Source organism: Macaca thibetana, chromosome 18, assembly GCF_024542745.1.
Source record: "Macaca thibetana thibetana isolate TM-01 chromosome 18, ASM2454274v1, whole genome shotgun sequence".
Taxonomy (NCBI): domain Eukaryota; kingdom Metazoa; phylum Chordata; class Mammalia; order Primates; family Cercopithecidae; genus Macaca; species Macaca thibetana.
Window position 1 is genome coordinate 38887949 of NC_065595.1, and position 8021 is coordinate 38895969.

An 8021-nucleotide genomic window follows, 5' to 3' on the forward strand; every position below is an offset into this window, starting at 1 on the left:
TTAATTCATCCAATGGGATCAACATCAGTTATGCTGAATCACCAACTCTGCCAATTTTTGGATATGATTTGAGGCATTGGGCCTACTTATAACTGCATTCCATTTTAAAAATTAGTGGTAAAAAAATCACAGGAGTACAAACACAGAGACACACCACACAGAGATATAATGCATTGTGTAAGCAGCATGAAAGAGGTGCTGTCTTAAAATGAATAGCAAGCAAGAAAGAAACAAATACTATGTAGGATTAGTTATTGATGAACCAAAAACCAGTGCAGGCATCTTTGACAACTTTTTGCCTTTCTTCCTTTTACACTCCACTCATCTTAACCTTTGTGTCCTCTTTTTACTTCTGCAAATTTTCTGTACCTATATTACCTTCTTATGTCACAGGGAGCAGCAGAAAGGAGACTGACACCCCATCCTTTATTCATCTAATACTAGACATTAGAAATATACAAAATCATAAAATAGTAGAAACCATCCAAATTATGTTTCTCTTCAACCTAATTTCACAGACAAGAGAACAGGCATACAAAAGTAATTGCCTTTTCAAGCCACATGTAGAACAATGAAACTGGATCCCTATCTCTCACCTTACACAAAAATCAACTCAAGATGGATCAAAGACTTAACTCTAAGACCTGAAACCATAAAAATTCTAGAAAATAACATTGGAAAAACCTTTCTGATCATTGGCTTAGGCAAAGAATTCATGACTAAGACCCCAAAAGCAAATGCAACAAAAACGGCAATAAATATATGAGGGCAAATTAAACTAGAAAGCTTCTGCACAGCAAAATAAATAATCAGCAGAGTAAACAGACAACCCACAGAGTGGGAGAAAATATTCACAAACTATGCATTTGACAAAGGACTAGTATCCAGAATTTACAAGGAACTCAAACAGATCAGCAAAACAAACAAACAAACAAAACAAAATAATACCATCAAAAACTGGGCAAAAACATGAATAGGCATGTTTCAAAAGAAGACGTACAAACAGCCAACAAGTACATGAGAAAATGCTCAACACTACTAGTCATCAGGGAAATGCAAATTAAACCACAATGAAATACCACCTTACTCCTGCAAGAATGACCATAATTAAAAAGTCAGAAGACAACAGATGTTGGCTTGGATGTGCTGAAAAGAGAACACTTTTACACTGCTGGTGGGAATGTAAATTAGTACAACCACTATGGAAAACAGTATGGACATTCCTTAAAGAACTAAAAGTGGAACTATCATTTGATCCAGCAATCCCACTACTGGGTATTTAAGAAGTCATTATGAAAAAGACACATGCACATTGCAATTGCAAAGATATGGAACCAACCTAAGTACCCACTGATCAATGAATGGATAAAGAAAATGTGGTATATAGACGCCATGGAATACTACTCAGCCATAAAAAGGAACAAAATAATGTCTTTTGCAGCAACTTAGATGGAGCTGGAAGCCATTATTCTAAGTGAAGTAACTCAGGAGTGGAAAACCAAATATCTATGTTCTCACTTATGAGTGGGAACTAAGCTATGAGGATGCAAAGGCATAAAAGTGGTGTTATGGACTTTAGGGACTCAGCAGGTAAAGCTTGGGAGGGGTTGAGGGAAAAAAGACTACCTATTGGGTACAGCGTACATTACTCAGGTGACAGGTGCAATAAAATCTCAGAAATCACCACTAAGGAATTTATTCAAGTAACTGAAAACCACTGGTATCCCAAAACTATTGCAATTTTTTTGAAAAAGTATTGTCTTTTCAAGTTCACAGTGAATTAGCTGTAGGACTAGGAATAACACTCTACTTCCTGGCTTCCTCTTGATATCCCTTTGCTTTGCAGCTTGGTGATGCACGAAATGAAGAGGAGCAAGCTGTGTGCATGCTTTTCTACCTTGGAGGAGCTATTGTTCCCTCGCATTAGAACTCCATCCCCATTTCCTCTAACCAGCAGACTCCTCCTCATCCCCTATGTCTGAGGAAAAACATGACTTCTTCATGGAAAGCCTTCTCTCAGTTCCAGTCTGCCACCACAATCTTCAATAGGAGCTTCTTTTTCTTCCCACACATTATCCTTCTAATTACCTGTTAACTGTTTGTCCTGTCCTGACTGTGAGCTGGTACAGTGCCAGATGCATAGCATATGCTCAATGAATATTTGTTGGTTGAATGAATAAATATGGATTGAGCCCTTAGGATTGTATATTTCAGATATATTCACAAAGACACAGTACATTTAGCATATAGGTGTATTTTTTTAACATATAGTTTTGTCGTGTTGTAGGCAACTCCAGCTCCTAAAGGAAAAATCATATTTAGTGGAGTATGTTGCTAATTCACATAAAAGGCTGAGAACCAGGCTTGGAAGAGGGTAGAAATGGAGCCAGTTCTAGAGGAGCAAGACGTGTAATGATTGCAACAGTCTTACGTCAGAGAAAGCTTGGTCAAAGGCCGTGTCAATAATCAGTAAATTACTACTATTTGAAGGTTCTCTACCACCATAGAACAAATTTTGTGTGTTAGGTCAGAACCCAATTAGCATTGGTTGAGTCTGCTCCTTGGCCAATGAAGAAAGAGCAAATTCCTCAAAAGAAAATCCTATTAGGAAAGAGGAATGAATGGTGAGTGACTGAGATGGAAAGCACGATAAGGCACATGTCTGTTCCGTAATATATATAATGATGAACTGCTTCGAATCCTTTTATGTTTTCATCCTCTGGGGTAGGTGCCTTTCCAGAACTTTGGGTACTTCTCATACAGGGGTGCCATATTCAGCTGAGATACCAGTCTTCTCCATGTGCCTGCGAGTTCCCACTGCCTGGCGTAGAGTTAGTATATGATAAACGTGTGTTGAATAAATGAACGAGTGAATAATAAATGGGAGAAGTAGCAATCAACAGAGGATGGCAGAAGCAGAGATGCCATAAGGTAGATATGGACAATAATAAGCATTCTACTTCAAATTTATATTCAGTTTTCAAGTATTTCTTACAACAACCTTGTAAATAGACAAGAGAGTTAAGTTCTGTATTTTACTGATGAAGAAATTAGACTTAGTGAGAGTAAATTATTCTGTGTCACTAAACTAATTATTTGCAAGCTGGCATCAGAATATAGGTCACCCATCTCCAGTCTAGTGCTGGATATAATAGTTGAGTAATTTTTTTTCAAATGTTTGGTTATGGATGATAAGTCGGAGATGAGTATAGTGTTTTGTAAGGGAAAAAATAATGTCTGAGGAAATTTGAAAATAAGGACTTGTATTAAAAATGAAGCTAATAAGAAGTACCATGTTTATCTGCGTATAGGGTGTGAGAGTGGACAGGGTATTTGCTTGTGTATGTGTGTTTAAAGTGGAACATTTAGACAGAGATTCTCCTAGAAATAGAATTCTGAGCCAGAGAATAAAGAAAAAAGAATATCATGGAGTCTTTTAAAAGGTCCATTTCTCATTGTTACTATCCCCGGTATCTCTCTGAGCATTAAGTGTTGTTTTTAAATTATTATGTTTAAGGAAGTATTATTGAAATGGGGGTCCTTTTGTTGTTTATATTATATAAATCTCCCTAGCAACAAGAACAAAACAACAACAACAAATTCTGGAGAAATAATTTATAGAAAGAGAGAAATTATTAAACATATATTCAAGATATTTTAGATTGAGTAGTCATGTGGTACCCAATTATTGCTATGGGATGAAAAGCCCCTTAAAGAATACTTGTGAATACCCTGAATATGGATACAAAGCCTCTGGTGAATTACTAATAAGCCCACAGCACAGTTCAAGATCCTACGACTCTTTTGGGTCAGGGACAATATGGATTGTTACCTAGCAGTCCATCCAGGTGGGCCACCTCACCTCCTTTTGTTGTTTAGACAGCATTTGCTACTGTGGAAGGATAATGATGCGCAGAGCCATCTCAACTCCCAGTTTTGGCAGGCAAAGCAGAAAGTATTCTAGTTTGGCAGTTTATTTTCAAGCCAACTTATTCTCCACTTGTCATCTTTAAACATTATTTAAAAATTCATATTCAGGTTCCCAGGAAGGATTAATCTAAGACAGAGAAGGAAATAGGGTGTTTGAGTAACTGACACATTTTGCTCATCCCTAATCTCCATCTGCAACTCCAACACACATGTTCACTTTGGTGAATGAACTAATGTATGTCAGAGAGAAAGGAGAAATGCTAGAAAGAGGTGAGAGCAATGACTGTGGTTGGTCCTAATTCTCGCTTTGTTAAAGACTGAAGTGAGCAGATTCTCAGTAAAGGTGTTCCTGAAAAAAAACAGGTCAAGAAAAAGGCAAGAAATAAAGAAAGCCAGAGGCAAACAGAGACCTCAGCAAGAGAAGGACATGACCCGCAGACGTGAGCCCCTGATGGAAAACAAACCCCAAAGAAAGCTTGAGACGGAACAGCAAAGAAAATGATCAAACTCCAGTGCCATTGGAACTTCGAGAAACTCACCTCCCAAAGACTGTGCTGTTGGTGAGGGCAGGGGGACGGTGGATAGAAGGAGAGAGAATATATGTCAGGACTTACTGTTGGCAGTATTATGATAATGAGAACGACAGTTCTATTCAGAACTTCAGCTTAAGAAAAAGTGTTCCACAATTTTGGCAGTTTGGAGGTTTGGCAATTGGTATAAAAAAGAAAAAAAAAATCAACATTTAAAACTGCTGAGTTTTACCTTCTTCCTCCATTTCTCTGAGCTCCAGTTTTTCCGAGGCAGCAAAGTCACCTATTCCCTGAAATGCTTGATAGTCTAAATAGAAAAGTATTCCCAAGATATTTCTGAGACGTATGTTTTACCTTTTTACAGAGAGCAAAAATTAGCATTCAGATTCCTTGTTACAAGTCCCATTTTGATCTTTTTTTAATTGCCAGTGAAAAAGTAATGAAGAGCAATTCTGATTTAGCCACAAAAATCTTACAAATGATAAAAAAGACCAAGCTGACAGGTGCACTGAAAATGGTCATATTTTTTCCTCTCGTTTTGAGTTGAACTATAGCTAATAATGATACTGACTCATTCTTTGAACTTCTCGTGGTGTCTTTCATGTGAAGAGTTCAAAGCCTTTTATGAATAATAAATAATTAGGTCTTGCAAAAGTCCTTAAAGTAGGAGTGTGAGAATGACATTGTACCCATTTCGCAGTTGAATGATGGAGCTCCGGGCCGAGAGCTGGCCATGGAAACACAATCTTCTCTGTGGTCTCTGCCCTTGGCTTATAGATCTCACTTTGGGGGTCTCTCAAACTCCTACACACTTCTAGAAGAAGTCAGCCTCCGTATTTTCACTTCTATCTCGTGCTAAACTCACTGATTTAAGCAACCTTCATTGTTCTTCCATTTTCTATTTCCGTCTATCACTCATTTTTGCTTGCTTCTAGGCTCATGTCATCATTGTCTCTGCGGCTTTGTGAGAATTGCTACATCTCTGGTGTACCCTGCACCAGTAGACAAAGTAGAATAGGGCTTCTATTCCCTTTTAAAAAACAGTTAAGGAAGAAGTGTTTATTGGTTCCCTAGTATGCCTGCAGCAGCAGCCTGAGCACAGCAAGAGCTTCCGAAAGAGCAAAACACACAGATCCTTCCTTGGAAAAGCTGTAGCGAGGTGAGGAGACCGACAGGACACACAGGGTATAGCAAAGAACAACACCAAATCCTGTATCAAATACTTCATCCTGTGTCACCAAACCCTAGGAATTCAAGAATTCAGAAGAAAGGGCTGAGGAGTCAGACACTTCCAGGAGGTTGGGTTTGGTTGAGATCTTGAAGATTGGGTGAGGATAGGATTTACGAGACAGTGGTGTTCCAGGTCCAGGGCGAAAGGCACCCTGGGGAGGAGGCATCTAGCGTGTTAGGGGATAATAAGACATAAAGTTAGAGAACCTCTCTCCAGAGCATGCATCACAGGCCCTTGCACGTATTAGAACTGAAGGAAATGGCGTGTGTGATTGACATGTACAGGGAGTACAGGGCACAGAGCTTAGCACGGTTTCTTTACAGGGATGGGAAACTCAACCTAGAAACATGTGAAGATGAGATTTTTCTTCCTGTCAAGTAAATTCATGATAGCTTTCATTTAATGAAATTCTTTTTTTTCTCAAACATATAATTCACATTTAATTACAAGTCATGATTATTCATTACTTTTTTATAAAATGGTCAATATAGTCTTTAAAAGATGTAAAAAATTATTTTCTTTCATTTACATAAGCATTTTAAAATATAAGGTAACACTACAGAACAGTGTAACAGGTTTTCTGTTACTTGTAAACAGGATTAGAAGGCAATCCCCAGAATTCCAGAACTGTCGTGGAGATATGGTAATTTTAATTTACAAGCTGGATAAACTGCATTCAACAAGGAGTCAAGGGTGTTGGGTTTGAGTCGCCATCTTGCATGTTATGATCTTGAACAAGTCTGTCAACTCCTGGATATCAGAAGCCCCACCAGAGAATGAAAGGTGTTAAATCAGGTCACTTTGAATATTCTTTCCAGCTCTGTTATTCTATAATGCCATGAAATCAGAGTAACAGGTTCCAGGCTGTTTAGGGTCAGGGATTTTAGAACCTATGTTCAACATATATTATTTTTCAAATGTCTACTTTTTGGAGTCATATATATATTTGAATGTGCATGTAATGACCTCTTCATCATTAGCAATAGAAGTTTCTCAAGGATGTATTTTCCATTTCTTGCTTTGTTTTCAGCTTTCTTTGTAAATTTCCTCAAGATTCCTTCTAGATTTGTGGAGGCCAAAAGCTTCACTACCTTTTCATGCGATGTACCACCCTTATCCAAAACCACATCACTCTTCCTGAGTTCTAAAACCTTGGACAGATACGCTGTAAAGCTCAGCATCATCCTCCCTCTCCAATGGAGGCGCTGGCGATAGCCACATGTACCGCCTCTGCTGTCAAATCTGTTGCAGTATTTTGTTTGGAGCCAGGTTTGGCATGGATGGCTATGGTGACACAACCTTCAGAAACAACTGCCACAGGACCTAAGGGAGGAAGTGGTCTCTCTGGTTCTTGGATCTGGCTTTTACCCTTCGTCATCGCGCCAGCTTTCCTCTGCATCTTGGTGCCAAGAGGGAGCCGAGTGGAGCCCCGAGTACTCAATGCTGCCCTGAGCTGCCTCAGCCCGCTGCCAAGCCCCGGCATCCCTGCCTGGGGAGGCCTTAATGAAATTCGTTATTCTCACTTTATTTTAACTTCACTCTTCTGCGGGGGGTCTTGAAGTATGTTCCACATTTCTGGAGGCAGGGGCTCTGCTATATGTCAGTATCCAGAGCGTAGAGCAGTCTAGGGGAGGGTGCGTGTCTAAAGGAGTATCAGGAGCAAGGGAATGTTCCCTGTCCGGGGCTCTGCTCAGTGCTGGCTTCTGGGAGGAGTTGAGCTTGGTTATGGGTTGACAGAGAGCAAGAAGAGGTCTTGAGAGGAAAGGAATGAGGACACGCAATGTGGTAACAGGAGGTAGTTGTGGGAAGGAAGATTAACAGAACCACCTTGACATCATGGTGAATGTGAGAACAGCAATCAATGAACCGGAAGACATCCGGGGACGGCTGAGGACCCAGCTAGAGTGTTTAAAGCAGACAGAATCTGCGGGGGGAAGGGGAAGGCCAGTCAGCAATATCCTCATAAGTTACACTAACCGGCACTTTGCCGTTCTCAGAATCTTTTTCTATCTACGTTAATTCATTTGATCCTTATGACATCCTTGGGTTTTATTACCCCATTTTACAAAAGAGAAATGTGAAAAATGGAAAGTTTAGGGTTTTCCCAAAGATAATATTGTTATCTAATGACGATTTAAGTCTAGAATCTGAGACTTATGTCTCTTCATTCAAGGCCTTTCTCGCTAGCATCAAGTAGCTTGGGGCAGGGGGAAGATGCTGGACCAGCTGGGAGGAGATGGCATTTCTCTTCCTGACTCTGGGAACGAAGCAGCCGTCAAGAAACCACTAGGTGTAGCTTGTCGTCTAGGCTCTGTCGGCTAGTGTCTCTG

General features: G+C 39.7%; 1 pseudogene; it reads right to left on the minus strand.

The window, feature by feature from the left end:
• Positions 1-6345: 6345 nt before the first annotated feature.
• On the minus strand, positions 6346-7174 carry LOC126941249 (UPF0235 protein C15orf40-like; annotated as a pseudogene).
• Between the last annotated feature and the right edge of the window lie 847 nt (positions 7175-8021).